The sequence below is a fragment of the Hipposideros armiger genome, unplaced genomic scaffold (assembly GCF_001890085.2).
Source record: "Hipposideros armiger isolate ML-2016 unplaced genomic scaffold, ASM189008v1 scaffold_274, whole genome shotgun sequence".
Taxonomy (NCBI): domain Eukaryota; kingdom Metazoa; phylum Chordata; class Mammalia; order Chiroptera; family Hipposideridae; genus Hipposideros; species Hipposideros armiger.
The window spans coordinates 523,723-539,856 of record NW_017731624.1 but is presented as its reverse complement, the minus strand read 5'-3'; the positions used below and the strand labels follow the sequence as shown (position 1 = coordinate 539,856).

The 16,134-nt window shown below is 41.1% G+C and overlaps 1 protein-coding gene across 6 annotated transcripts in view; it reads right to left on the bottom strand.

Annotated features, from left to right (window-relative positions):
• AMOTL1 (angiomotin like 1) overlaps positions 1–16,134 on the bottom strand; it is a 161,720-nt gene that overhangs the window by 80,037 nt on the left and 65,549 nt on the right. The gene's annotated exons all lie outside the window — the stretch shown is intronic.

The window sequence follows — 16,134 nt, the reverse complement described above, 5'->3', positions numbered from 1 at the left end:
CAGGGTCTCCCTCTGGGGAGCTGCTCCTCAGGCTCCAGCCCTGAAGCAAAGCTGCAGATCTGTTTGTGCCACACTCGACAAAGGGTGAAATTCTACTTGGAGGGTTCAACATTCCTGCCTTACGTCGACTATGACCCATTTCACCAAGAATAGCTCCTTTTTCTTTATGAAATCTGCGTGTCATTTGTCAACAAGAAGAATCCTTTGCTTCTCTATGAGCGTGACTGCTTTTGGCTAACTTCTAAAGCACTGAAAACTTCCTTCCCATTATGGTTTTATGCTGTTACTTTCTTTGTAACTGTCCAGAGGCCTTTAGGTAATGTGACCCTGAACGAGACTTTTTTATCCCCTTCTTCCATAGTAGCGATAACAAAGGGCCTCATTGTTGAAGGAATAATGCATTAAGGAAAAATGAAGTGAGTTTTCTGGGGGAGGCAAGAGGCACAAGAAGCCAGGTGACCGGCTCATCTGCTTCACTTCCACCATAACTAGTTATGAGGTGTGATCAATAGATACAGTGAATGTTTAAATTTAAAAAATTATTGCAGTGAAAGGCACATTGCCATTAACCCCCCTCAGAATACTCCTCGCTTTAAACACACTTATCCCATCGTTCCTGCCACTTTCTGAAGCAGTCCTGGAAGTCCTCTTTCATGAGTGTCTTTAGCTGAGCTGTCGTGTCTGCCTTGATGTCCTGAATCGATTCAAAACGTTTACCTTTCATGGTCATTTTGACTTTGAGGAAGAGCCAGAAGTCACATGGTACCAGATCTGGTGAATAAGATGGATGAGGACACACCGTAATGTTTTTATTTAACAGAAATTGCCGTACCAGAAGCGATGTGTGACACAGCCTTTCCGTTGTGATCACAAAATATGGTGAATGCTGCAGCCAAGTGCCATCCAATGGAAAGGCAGGGATCTTCAATATGGGAAGTGGCACATTGAACTTAGTAACAGTGTGTGACAAGTTTCAACTTGTTCAGTGTAGTCAGTCGAATGTGAGCTACGGTTGAGAGGTGTGTTTTAAAGTGTGATGTAAATCATTCTCCATCATGACAACGTTCCATTGTCATGGACAGCACAACTAAAGATTCTCATGAAAGAGGACTTCCAGAACTGCTTCAGAAAGTGGCAAGAACAATGGGATAAGTGTGTTCAAAGTGAGGGGGAGTATTTTGAGAGGGATTAATGGTAATGTGTCTTTTACTATAACAATTTTTTTTTAAATTTAAACATTCACTGTATTGTTTGATCACACCTCATACTTCCCTGAGATCAGATCCTGAATCCGTAAACAGGCCCGTGTAACAGGCTCGGAAGTCTCCTTCAGGTGTAAACACTAGAGGACATTCAAACTGTCACCCCACTACCATCCAACATGCACAGAGCTGGGAAATCACCTGATCTTAAATTTCATTTCTAGCATGCCACTTGCTTGCATACAGCCGTCTTGGCTATAGTTTCAAGTTCCAATCTTGTTTGGTTTTCAAGGTTGTCGATAATCAGGTCCCTCCTTTAGCTGTCATCAGTCTCACTGGTCCATTCAGCATCCGAGAACATATCCTCATTCTCCAAATCCCAGACAGGAAGGCCATCCTCTAGCTGCACAGTCACCTCCACAACTACTGTAAAGTTCACTCCAGTAACTTTACCTCTTCAGTGCCTCCTCTAGAACACTAACCCCCTATACTGGCCTTCCTGCCCTCAACTGCTACAACCATTATGATCTGAAGCATACAACTTAGCACTCAAACATCAACTGCCTAGTATCTTGCAGGAGTCATTTCCTATTGGCTAGTGCGACTGCCTAGGGAAAGCCTGAAAACAGGCACCATGCGTGTACTTGGCTTCCTTCTGAAAGCAATACATATGGTATATGCTCTCTTACTACTCGCTGGCTGATGGGGTACATGGCCTTGTCCTCTGGGATGGTCTCACTACCGAGTAAGTTGAAAGGAAAGACCCCTACAAAGCCAGTCCCTGATTCCTTGCAGCTCTTAGCTCCCAAAGATGAGGGAGCACATATGCTCCCCTTTGCAGCTGACAGTGGTGCTCTGAGGTCTACAGGCCAGTGGCCCATTCCTCAAAGCCTCCACTAACTGCAAAGCTACTCTCAGGTGTTCGCCAAAGCGTACAACCTTCTGCCAGTTCCATGTAATCCAAAACCTCCTAATGCATTTAAAAACAATTTCACTGTCTAGATTAGAATAACCTTCTATTATTTCATAACAGAGGTTTCAGCCACAGCAACAAACAATTTTGTGGCTTCTACCTTCCCTTGGAACGAGCTAAGGAATTTGCTGAGTGTGCCAGCGACCTCAAAGTTAAATGTAAGCTTGGTTCTTCTGATTCTGGCAGGTTTTGCCCAAGAGTGGAATACTCTGCTCAGGGAGACCGATGCCCTGGAAGCAAGGTTTAAAGGTGCCTGGAGAATCCATGACTAGTATCTGAAAAACAAGGCCTCGTCTGTTCCCAAGTCCCCACATGAAACCAAGCTAGCTCATACATGTTAGACAGTTCACGCTCTGGGAAGCTGAGTCCTGCGTGAAGCACAGAGAGGCCTTGGCACCCTCCTCTATGAAGACCTGCATGCAACACACACGCTTTAAAAAAAGAAACAGGGAGCTCCACCACGAAACTGAGAGCACACACTGCAATGTGCCTTCTCACTCTCTTTCCCCAAAGAACCAATATATGAAACCCAAAATGGAGACGGGGAGGAGTGGGAGGGGGGAGGTTTCAAGGATTCCCAACCCTACATGGTATGGTCTTCCTGGACCCCAACTTTGAATTGTAATCCCAGGGCTAATCCATATAGTACAGAAAACAAGGCAAATAAATAACACACATACGTACCCATTTAATTCAGACTCTCTCAAAGTGGAATGCTGGCTCTCTGAACGTCTTGTGGTGAATAACTTTATCTAAAGTTGTGTGAAGTTCCACTTTGTAATGTTTATTTTTAGAAATATCTCTGAGATATTATCAGTGTGAACCAAAATGCAGAAAGCATGCTTAACCTTTAAAGTAACAATTGAGTTCAACAGGGCACTGTGCTAACAGCTATAAACACAAAGAAAGGAGTACGACTGTCCTTAGCTTTCGGATATTAAGGTTCAGTTCTGAGAACCAATGTGCACCCAAATTTCAACGCAGAGTGAGTGCTCTATTAAAGAGACCCAATGCTTTGGAGGGAGTTAATTCATCACTACCTGTCGCTTGAGGGAGGTGACAGAGCTGAAATGAGGAGGAAAGAAGAGACATGTGAGGAGGATATATGTTAACCTGCTGGGGGGTGAGGGGAGGGTGCTGGTGAGGAAAGATGAGTCCAACACGGAAATAGAGGAGCAAAGTGTTTCCTCCCTTGAAGGAATGAAGAACTCCGTGTAGCCTGGACACAGTGAGGAGAAGGATGAAGCTCTATCTACAGACCCAGAACCCAGTATTCAAGAGAGCTTTTTAAAAGTATTAGTACACTATTTTTATAACACTACAGAACCGGAAACTAATTTAGAAATTAGGTGGTTCGGCTTCTAAAGACTACCTGCCGTATTCCTGGATAATCATTCTCCTCAAATCAAGTATTTTCAGTGTTAGGGAACTGTGTACTCATTATGTAAGCCTTGGGGGTAGGTTCTACCTCCCATTACAGAAGCCAAAATGTGCTCTCCCTGTTCTGGAAATTAAGGCGACCTAATTAAGCTCAAACGAATGTTCCAAACAAAGGCTCTGAATCTCGAGGAAATGACACAAAAACAAAGGGTATTGATAAGTGATCTGCAGAAACACTATCACCAGGAGTCCAGGAACAGCAGTGGGATCCTGGTGGCCCCATCCTCAAGACACAGGTAGCGTAACCCCTGAATGGGTTCCTGGTAGATCTTGCTTCTTCACCTAAGTTCCTGCCCATTGTTTGAGTCTTCCCATTAATTTGTGAGCTGCCCAATACACTTCCGACAAATTCCTTTTTTGCTTAAGTTAACCAAAATCACTTCGTGCTGCTTACAGTCAAGAACTTCTGACAGTTCTCACAGAGACTTACACTAAAAATAATTAATTGTTTGAGCCTGTTTTAAGAACACAGCATTGTTTGTATCAAGGACCACATGACTTAGCACAATCTGCTCTGAATTATAGTAACCCATATCTACTGCCTTTGCACAAACCCTAGAGAAAATACTTGCAGTTCCCCCAAAGATTCTCCCTCTGGAGGGCCTTTCTCCCCTTAGGAGTTGAGGAAACTTACTTTGACACACACTAAATGTTAAAATACATATGCTGACTCTCTGAACATCTTTTCTTCAAGCTCTACAATAGTGCCACTTCCTCCATTGTTATCTTCCCCTCCTCCCCCTACAGATGCCACTCTCCTTTTTATATGCCACCCATCTATGCTCCCTTCTCATTCCACGCATAGTCATGCTACAATATATTAAATTGCCTATGTATTTAGGCTTTTTTCCTTCTCCCCATTAACCCATAAGTGGATTAACAGCAAGGACCATGTCGTATTCACCTTTGTATCGCCTGTTTCTAGCAGAAATAAGATCATAATCAGTGCTCGATACACACTGATTGAATCAATGAATCATCTGCTTAGGTTCATAGTACCTAACAGTTTCTAGCACAAAATGAGCACTCAATAAATATATGTAAATGGGACTAAGATTCATTTTTAAATACCTAGTTACAAACATAGTCTTAATTTTACAGAGCTTAAATAAAAGGTGAGTTTGTCTCTTTAAAACTTCTCAAGAGACCGAGGCTGGGAAAAATCTACTGGGGGTGAGTGGGCAGCGGGTGGGGGGAGAGATTGAGAGAGAAAGCCATCTATTGCTAAAAGAGGTTAATTACAAGTGTACTATGATCCCGTTCCTGAAGGCACTTTGTACATGATGTTTGAAATAACAACATCACAGGGACTTTGTAGCTTGAACACAAACTCGCATTTAGAGAAAGGTGCACTTTTATCCCCCTCAGCCCAGGCAGCGGGGCCCTGAGCTTTGGGGCTGTGCCCTCTGTGCAGCCCGTGGCTCCTGCTTCAGTCACAGGCCTGAGAGCAGAAGCACAGCCTGCAGACCTCTCAGGATATGCATTCTCTCCCCTTAAAAAAAAAAAAGGAATCACCCCTGTCTGACCTAGCACGCAGAGTCACAGGGAGTACACATGAGAGTATCATAACAAAAAGGACTGTACCTATAAAGAGGTAATAATTTTTTTTAGTATATGTGCTGCTGAAGCGAGCACGGTAATAATTTTTTAAATTTGGATTTTGAAAATAAAACCCAAAAGTTAAATATCTTGACTCAAATTGTACAAAAAAAATAGCAAAATTCATATTTCATGTTGATACATTTGTTACTTAACTTATCTAAAACTAGAAGTACCTAGACTCCAGGGATTCTTTTCCTCAGATAAGTGTTTTTTAAACCACTTTACTGAGGTATGATTGACATGTAAAAAGCTGTACATATTTAATGTATACAACTCGATGAGTCTGGGGATAAGTATTAACCTGTGCAACTATCACCACCATTAAGACCACAGCCATATCCACCACTTCCCAAAGTTTCCTCCCATCCCATTATCCCATTTATTATTTGTGTGTGTGTGTGTGTGTGTGGTAAGAACACTTAATATAAGATCTACCGTATTAGCAAATTTTACTGTATTGTGACAATACAGTATTGTTAGCGATAGGCCCTATGCTGTACAGATCTCTAGAACTTACTCAGATACTCAGGTAAGTTTTAATAAATAAGCCCTATATTTATTAAATAACTGAAATTTAAATAATCTTTAAATATATCCTATTTGTTTATACCTATCTCAGGACCACAGAGGTAGTCTTTTGAGTAGCCCTGGCACACATTATGTTCTAAGAAAGAAAAATTATTACTAGTGTTTAAGCTCGAGTGCTTAAACATGTTTCTATCACTGTACGCAGGCAGTAAGCACTCAATATTTTTTGAACAAAGGAAGACAAACAGGATAAAAAGTCTTCAAATAAACGCTAAGACAGCAAATGACAACATGAATGCATAATTATGCTCCTCCAAGCTCCGTCTCTCACCCACACTGAGGAAAGAGCAGAGCAGTGCAAACATTTCTGGCCTGCCACCTGATTCCTGCAGCTTTCCAGCTCCTATGAGTGTGTAGTGTACACTGTTGCAGCTGGGTGACAGCGACATGTCTTGTCAGGCAGCAGCATCTCACAGGGACTGGGACTCTCCTGGGACAAGAACATGTCTTCTCATCATGCTCACCCACAAGTCAATACTGGCTCATAAATGAACTACTGGGTTGTCGGAAAAGTCATGACGCATTTTTGCAACGAAAAACATAGAAAAAAATACGTCATGACTTTTCCGACAACCGAGTACATAATTTAAATGACCCAATATTTCCCAAAAAAACTAAACATCCCTTTAGTAGTAAGAGTTTAATCAATAATGGTAGGAGCTACCATTTATTGAGGGCCTGTAAGTACAGGGATGATATAAACATTATCATTATTTAATTATCACCACCCGATCTCCACTTTGCAGATAGGGATGCTAGGCTCACAGTGGTTAAGTAACGCGCAGTCACAGAACTAGCCAGGAGCACAGCCCCTCCAAGAAGAAGGCTCTTTTTACTATGCCACTCTGCCTTCCAGAGGTCCCTCAGTAATGCATACTGAATCCTAAGTCCTCTTTTCCTGCCTAATTTCTTACATTAATATGAGGGGAGTTTTACTGAAATGCTCTTGTTGCTTGTGGATAATGGGGAAAGATACTGGACAAGTTTCCTTCCCTGCATATATGAGGCAGAGAAGGAGCCTGAACTATTTTATTTGTGTCATTTCTTGTAAAAGCTTAGAGTAATAATAGCACACTCCCTGCCAATCACCAGAACCCCAAGGCAACTGATGAAGCCACCTTCCTCCTCCCATTCCATGTGGTTGCATGTTATTTTCATGATGGTGTCGCCACTTTTACAGTGAATCCCAAACCTGTGGTGTGTCAGTCACTCGTGGAACATGTTAAAAATGTCACTTGCAAGCCACGACAGACCTGTAACATCAGGATCTCCACAGTGTGGACCAGACATGGATTTGGGGGGCCACACTTCACACGTGATTTGAATGCAGAGTCAGGTTTGGGAAGCTTGCACTTCTCGGCCATATAAGCTCCTAAAATGTTGTGGTAAACTGAAATTTCATAAATCAATCATATTTTTTAGCCAAAATGTGTTGGATTTGATGAATCCAAAAAAGATGAATAAGTAAAAGAGACAACTTTTTTAAAAACAAACAAACCTGCATTTACTCTTTTGATAAAATGAACAGTCCTTTGTGTAAATTTGTGACTTTAATAAATTCAAATTTGAAGTCAATAGTTTTAAGTGCCCTACATTTCATAATTGCTCATCTGAATGACTGATAAGGGAATATGGCTATTCCTGTTACATCTAAAATATTGTTATAAAGATACAAAAGCAAAGCGATTATACTAAAAACATACATCTACTTCAACATGATGAGAAAAAAGCCTGTGAGACTGCCTACCATAAATGATCAAAGATTGCTAGACCTGAAACTCAAAAATTACACAGCCAACTACCCCACAGAGTCATTCATATAAGTAGCACTCTAATTATAGGAAAGGAAGGCATAGAAAGGAACACTACTGAGAGCTGGACATGACACAAACATTATCTCAGGTAATCCTCCCACCTCTGAGAATTAGGTTTCATTATCTCCTTTTTACCTAAACAAAAACAGGAATGACATGCTCTGGGTCACACAGCTCATGGCTGTAAGGTTGAGATGCAAACAATTTTGACTATTCCAAAGCATCCCACAGAATTCCAGTGATATTTTTAAACACCTAGATATTCGTGATAGTATTTGGGTTCCTTATAACACCTCTGAGTTACAAAGGGTCACGGCTCTGTGAATTTGATCAGCAGCAAACAAGTTCATCCATCCAGCCATTCATTCACTCATCTCACAAAGACACACGACATCGGGCATCTGCCATGGGCAAGATAGTGCCTGGCACGGGGACCCACATCTGACAGGCCAGTGAGGGAGGTAGATGTCTACAGCAGACAACTGACCAACTGCACAAAAGGAGTGACACAGGCAGGCTCAAGGTCACGTGGCGTGGCGAGCAGGGATACCAGCATTCGTGTTCATGTTCATCTGGGAGCACACACACTGGCTCTAGGAACGTGTGTAGGGGCTGCGTTTACCTCCTGGCCCTCTTCAGCCTGCTTATTTTGGATCATGGGTACCCCTTTAAAAGACTCTGTCAGGAGCTACACAGCTTCTCCCTAGGTCTAGAAAAATGCACAACACTAATTTCATGTACATGATCACAGAGTTTGCTACAGATCCCAGTATAAGAACCCCTAATTTATAATCAGCCATGATGCTGAGAGGGAAAATAGAGAAAAACATGCTGCAAAAGAAAATTTTCTGGAGGAAAACCAGCTGGGGGCCTTGGGAAGGGGTAGATAAAAGTAACCAAGCACCGTTGCGCATTTTCTACGTGAAGGACACTGTTCGGAGTAATTCACATTAACTCACTTAATCCTCATAATAACTCTATGAGGATTATCCTCATTTCTCAGATGAGGAAACTAAGGCACCGCGAGTAACTTGCCTAAAGTCACACAATTTGTAAAGGGCAGAACTAGGATTCAAGCTAGTCTGGCCCCAGAGTCTATGGCCTTTACCACTATACCAACAGTGCTCAAATTTTTCGTTATAGGACCCCTTTATAACCTTAAAAATTACTGAGGGCCAAATGAGCTTTTGTTTATGTGGGCCATATCTATCAATATTTACTGTATTGAAAATTAAAATTGAAAGACATTAAAACACATTTTAATTCATTTAAAAATAACAATAAGTCCATTATACGTTACATAAAATATTTGTATAAAAAATCATTCCGGGCCGGCCGAGTGGCACGATGGTTAAGAACTGGCTTGGGATGCCAGAGGGCCCCGGTTCGGATCCCACATATGAGGGCCAGTGACACTGCCCTCTACAGCTAAGATGCTGAACAACAGCTCAACCTGGAGCTGGGTTGCCATGAGTCGCCGGCGACGGCGTAGGCTGCAGCCCCTGTGGCAGTGGGTTGCCATGGGCTATTGTATGTAGCCAGCAGCCAGCGTGAGTGGCCAGCAGCTGCAGTGAGCGGCCGTCCAGAAGCCGGCGACTGATCTGCCTCGCCCAGGAAGAGCGTAATGATGGTGCCAACTTGGGCCAGTGAAGCGACGTCCTCCACAACTAGACTGAAGAACGAAACGACATCAACTTGTCTGTTCCCCTTCCCCCAATTCCCCAGCACTGTTCCCATTCCCCCAATTCCCCAATAAAAAAAAAATCTTTAAAAAAAAAAAAAATCATTCCTTTCTGAAACAAAAAGCAGTGAAAAGAGTATTGTTTTATAATTTTACAAATTTCTTCATGTCTGGATTAATAGAAGACAGCTGGGTTCTCATATTTGATTTTTAGTTAAAGTAGAGAAAGAAAATCTGGCCTCATTCAAATGTGTAGTTGGAAAAAGGAGGCGTATTTTGATAGGCATTTCAGATAATTGTCACTATTCTTTGAAACTACACCAAAACTCAACGAGTGGCCATTTCTTAAAGGTAGTTGCCATGTGAGATATAAAACTTGATCAGTGACCTTTTCATGGACCCACCTCCATATTCTATTCCATTAAAGTCAATTGGTCCATCTTTAATTTTGAAGGGAGCTTTCTTTACCCATGCAGGATTTTGTAACATCATATATTAGTCATTTGGAAAAAAATGGTTCTCTCAATTATGCAAATCTTCCATACATGGAAACATTTCATGTAGAGAATATCAAAAAATCACATTTGTTAACATACCATGGGTCACAATCATCAGGAAAGTCTGTTAAGTAGTATTGGGAAGCTGTCAAGCTCACAAGTGGCTAATGCACATTTTCCAAAATTCAAATTTCCACTTGAAAGCTTGTTTTACCATTGGCAACAAATACTGTCCACTGATTTTCTTGTACTGACAGGCTCCCATTACAGATTTTTGAGAAAATAGCTACCCAATACACAACACAGAATAACCATAGTTCGTCATAGTTCTTTCAACTGAAAATGGCATTCCACGAAGAAAGTTAAGCACACCAACTCGGTCACACATACCCTCTTCCTCAGTTTGCAGCAGAAGCACTTCAGTGTTTTGTTACACAAGACATTAAAGAGATATACGTGAGGTTTGAGATTTAGTAACATTATCTGTACTGCTTCAACAAGAACATTCTTAAGTGAAATGGGCTTTTTGCACAGTGAGCTGGTGAGGAATGGACTGACTACTAGTTCCAATTATATGCCACTGTCTTGATTCACACAAAGGCACCCACCATTTTGCCCACCATTGCTTCTGCATCATCAGTACAAATGTCCATGTGGTAAAAAAGGTGCTTAAGTTTTAGCATTTTTATGAAGACAGTTTTTAGGGCTCAGAAACCTCCAGGGTTCCACAGACCACTCTTTGAGAAACACTGCTCTATGTGATATAGCCTCTTCCATGGGGAAGGGAGCAAAAGATAAGAAACCTAAGAACTTTGAGATGAAAATGGCTGCAAACCAGTTATAACTGAGCACGAGTTACCTCCCTGCCCAGGCAAAGTAAGATGCCCACAGCCCCCGGGAAGTTGGTGAAACCTGAAGGCACACAGAGGTTCTTTGATGTAAAGCATTGTTTGAACACTGTTTGTCAGATGAACAGACCCTGTTGATTAAAGAAAATGCATCTGAAGAGAGATAATAGTAGCCCCTCCAGTCAACACCTGCACATGAATGCATCTTAACCTTGAGGAAGTTTTATAAAAGGGAATACAAATCACAATGATATTTCACTAGCAAAAAGGCTCCATGAGATTACTATTAGTAGGTGAGGAGAAAAGAAATTATAATAACTTGCCCAGCAGGAAGTCAGGCAATCGTTGGACAAAGGGAAGGATGTTAAGATGTGATGACTGAAAAGAGAATGATACCGTCAAGCTAAAAGACTGGAATATTAGAAAGATTTAAAGAATAAAAATGTGTCAGATGGACACGTCTTGTTAGGAAGACCACTTCATGGATGGTGTAGAGGCCTGACCACTGCACTGTACACCTGAAGCTGATGTTGAATAATATTGCATGTCAACTGTAATTGAATATATATATATATATATATATATATATATATATATATATATGTAGTCACGGGATGTGGAGTAAAGAGTGGGAATGGAGTCAATGGGATTGTAATAGATATGTATGATATCAGGGGGGGATGGTGGGATAGGGGGGGTTGTCACTTTGTGAGGGGTGAAAAGTATAACTATTGCACTGTTTTATACATCTGAAACTTAAAAAAAAAAGAATAAAAATGATAGGGGAGAAAATATCTGCTAAATGGAAAGAAAGGATGTGCCATGCTTTTTGTTTTGTTTTGGCAAATCTGATTCTTAAAAAAACAGTGTAAGAATCCAGGCTCTACCATTTATTAGCTATGTGAATTTGAGCAAATGAGTTAACTTCTTGGTGCCCATTACCTTCTCAGTAAACGGGGGTAATAATAGGACCTACTATGTAGGGCTGTTATGAAGATTAAAAGACCATAGGAAGGGCTATAAACCGTATTCCAGCACACAGTAAGTGCTCAGTAAATTCTAGCTTTTTATGAGAATGGGGAAATGGAACAGGAGTCATCGTTGTAAAACTCACTTTTAAGAGAGGATCAGTGAGCTTTAAAAAACAAACAACAAACTCGTGAGCTTTTAAAAAACATTAGCAAGATGCTCAAGCAGATCAGAGATGAAGGCTTTTAGAGCCTTTTAGGTCAGGCTGTTCGGCTGACTGACAAACTAGACTAAAATTACATTTTCTATTTTCCAAGAACTTGAAATAAGGAACGTCTTAAAATACACAGTTTCTCTGAAAATAAGCTTAATGTTCTTGGTCCTACCATAAAAAAAACAAAATAAAAAAACACATGATGTTATCCAAAGGCTCTTCAAAATTCCTCACTTGTCTGGCTGCCTTGGCAGGTAGGTCAAGGGCTGGAGTTGGAGAAGGTATCAGGACTCTAACCTAAATACCTCCAGCTACTCAGACAGAAGCACAATAGGGGGTTCCTGGGAGTGGGAAAGAGGCAGAATTGCTCTCTGTACTAAGCATTTCAAATAAGAAAAAACACCTCTCCTCTCCTTGGCACCTTTGTTCCATAACTTTCATTCCACCTGTGGTATAACAGGAGGTCAAGGTGTGAACTCTAAATCTCTTCTCTGAGTCTCCTGTGGTGAACTCTATCCCTTTTACTGACAATGGAGGAAACACTGACCCTTTACTACCAAAGCGGGAGAAAATCTAGTCCTTCAGAATCATAACATGTGTGGCAATTTAAAGGTTACTTTCATCCCCAAAACAGTGAGTCTTATAACGGCCTGGCCAATAAGATGAAAAATAGAATAAAAACAGCAGACCTTAGTTTAAGGTGTAGAGCCGATCCGTTGACTAGAAGAACCCATCGCAACATTTTCTCTACTACCCAGTGCAACCGTTAACTGAATAATTCCTCCAAGTCAAGGGTTTCAAAAGTGATTTACAACAATTCTCTGAAAAAAAAAAATGTTGGAATCGATGTAACCAGAGAATAGTGTAACATTTCTGGAGATTCTGAATCTCGGGTCTAAATCAGCAAGAGGATCATCAATGTGAGCAGTTTCAAATCTGCTGTGCTGAGGAGCCTTAAGTTTTGTTTAGTGGAAATTTATAGTTGATAAACAAAGTTAAGAGTTTGAGGGGGTCTTTTTAATTTCTTAAACTGAAAGAGCAAACAACACATCATAGATTTCTAAGTCCTTTTTTCTACATGATTAAATAAGGCAGACTTTAAAAACAACAATGCATAATTAGCATGAATTTTCCACTGTTCTCCCCAGATTGTACAACTCACTCAAATCAAAGAGAAAACTGAAAGGCAAGTAGACACAACCCATGCTGTCACCATAGAACATGTCTCAGATAACCCTCCCCCCACACTCAGACACACACACACACACACACACACACACACACACTCCCCACTTGGTGGTTTTTCTCCCTCCTCTGGGAGAACCTGCTGAATCTGATCAGGTCCTTGCCATGCACGCCAAACGTAATTCCAGGCACCCCCGCTTCCTGCAGTTCCTCAAAGGCACCATGCTCCTTCCCAACAAACACAGAAGTCTTTAGGGCCAAGACCTGCACCGTTCCTGCACACTTCCAGTTCTCAGGCTGGTTGTCACTTTCTCCAGAGACCAAAAATGACAGTGTTATCACAAGCCAAGGATTATGATTTTTAAGTTATGATTTTAAATGATTGTTTTTAAAAAAGTGGGGAAGGCAGGAAAAGAAAGAACTTAAGAAAATTTAAAGGGCGAGTGTTAGACTAGGACAATATTTACAGATCAGTACAATATTGATTCACCCACCCTATCAGACTCAGAAAGCTCAGCTGTTAGCTTCATGCGATGGTTCTGAGCTGTCCTTGGTGGATTTCTTTACGAGCAGTTCTTTGTGAAAAAGAGCTGAAGTAAAAGGCTGCTGTTGTGTTTTTTTGTTTGTTTGTTTTCAGAACAAAGTTTTCTTTAAATATTTCTTTGGGGGAGGGGACACCACACTTCTACTTAATTAAGAGAAATATTTTTAACAGTAGAGAGGTCTTTTATTTTTTACCCTTATCATGCCATGGATTCATAGGGAGTGGGCTCCAGCAGCTCGGGCTCCTTTCCTTGGTTCTCACAGAGTGAGTGTCTCTGGGTGGCGCAGGCTGGCGCTTCAGCTGAACCCAGGTACCTTTCTCTTTGCCTTCCTTCTATTTTTGATAATTTCCTTCACACATTTAGGAAGCTATCAGCTCTTAGAGTGCTTAATATGCTCAATACGTACATTAATTCTCTTGGCAAGAATCTTGCCCTTAACTTGTTTGTTTACAACAATGCCAACCGCATGCTGGGTAACACTGTAGACCCTTCCAGTTTTGCCATGGAAACATGTGTGGGGTGTTTCTTTTTGAACAGTGTCCATTCTCTGATGTTTACAGTATCACCTTTCTTGTAGATTCGAGTGTATGTGGCCGAAGGAACAACTCCATGTTTTCTAAAAGGGCCCAGAGAACACAGAGCGGGGGCCTCTCCTCTTGCCCTTGTGTTGGTCATTTTGGCGAATTACTGGAAGATGGCGGTTGTGGCCGAAAAGACTGCTGCTATTGTTTTTTAATGAGCAAAATAATCAACTGGACTGTAAATGTAAGTACTTTCCATGGAGGTCTTTAAGGTTGCAGATTAAAATATGGGCATTAAAAGGTTAGATATAGCCAATGAAAATAAGTCTGCCAATTTGAACATTCTTTTTTAGAAAAGATAACTGTTTCAGAACTCAGTCCAGAGCATCCTCTATCACCTGAGCTGCTTCATAGCGCTGATGACTCTATTCTGTGGATGCTGACTGACTTCTACCCAGCAAGTGCCCATAGTCCAAAATCTTTAAGAAACGGAAAATGCCATCAACATAATAAGGCTTTCAAGTGTATCACCCAGTACCATTCACTCATACAGCATGCAAATGAACTTTTATACTAATTCTATCATTATTTTGTACTTTCAGTTACTGTCTATTTTATTTTATTTTATTTTATTTTTATTATCAGTTTCAGGTATACAGGACGAGACAATACAAATTGGTAACTACAATATGGCCTCAGGGATAGAAAAGACAGTCTGGGGAACATAAACAATAATGTAAATATTTTTTAGGGGGCCAGATGGACTCATGTCTTGTTAGGAAAACCACTTCATAGACGGTGTAGAGGCCTGACCACCACACTGTATTTCTGAAGTTCCTGTCTATTTTAGAATCATAATCTTGAGTATGGATAGAAAAGCATCCTCTTAGAAGAAAGCTGTGGTGCTTACATAAAAAAGTGAGTCACTCTCGGGCAATACTTGTATTATCTACTGGGTTGTCAGAAAAGTCATGATGCATTTTTGCAACGCAAAACATAGAAAAAATACGTCATGACTTTTCCAACTACCCAATACAAGCTTCTCTCTCTCCCCACCCCCAATTCAAACAACACATCACATTAATTGATGTTTATAAAGATGATCCCAAACCATCAAGAAAAAGTTACACAAGGCAAAAGGTGTGTGTGTGTGGTGGGGGAGACCAATCTTGCAGAAAAACTGTCATCAAGAATATTTACCTTGAACTAGAAAATTCACATCTCCAGAACAATGCAGTCTCTAGGTGGTCCATATGCTGAGAATTTACTGTGTGCAAAATTTTTAATACTTTATCTTAATAATAATGATAACATGATGATGATTATGACTACAGCAATTTAATACTGGAGGTGCCAAAAAAATGTATACACATTTTAAGAGCTGTTATCTATGCTCAAACAGTGGTTCGCCGTAATCAGAAGTCTCTGGACACTGATGGTAACCACTTTGAGCACCTGTTGTAATTGCAGAAGTCAAACGTGACTTGTATTCATCTTTTGTTATCAGTATATGTTGAGTATTATAATTAATACTGGTTTTTCCTTGCTTACAACGTGTATACATTTTTTTGGCACCCTCTGTACATGTCTGCAAATTCTCTGACACTCTTATAGAAAGTTGGGTTTCCACCACTGCCACCACCGCCCCACTTGAATTTAGACAGGCTTTTAAGTTCATTGATCAATAAAGAATGACAGAAGTGGAGCTCTGTGACTTCCAAGCTGAGATCATAAAAGACGATACAGTTTCTATCTTGTTTGCTGGGATACTCCCATCTGGGGCCCTGAGCCCCCCTGTAAGGATTCTGACTAGCCTGATGCTGTGAGGAAGTCAAGCCACATGGAAAGGCTACTCGTAGGTGCTCTGGTCTGCCAGACCTAGCCTCAAGTCATCCCAGCCCTGGTACCAGACGTGGGAATAAAGACACCTCCAGGTAATCCAATCCTAAACCATCCAGTCACCCCCAGTCCCCTTCCCACCTGAAGTCCCAGGCACAGGGGAGCAGAAAGAAGCCATCTCTACTGTGCCCTGCCTGAAGTCCAGGCCTACAGAAT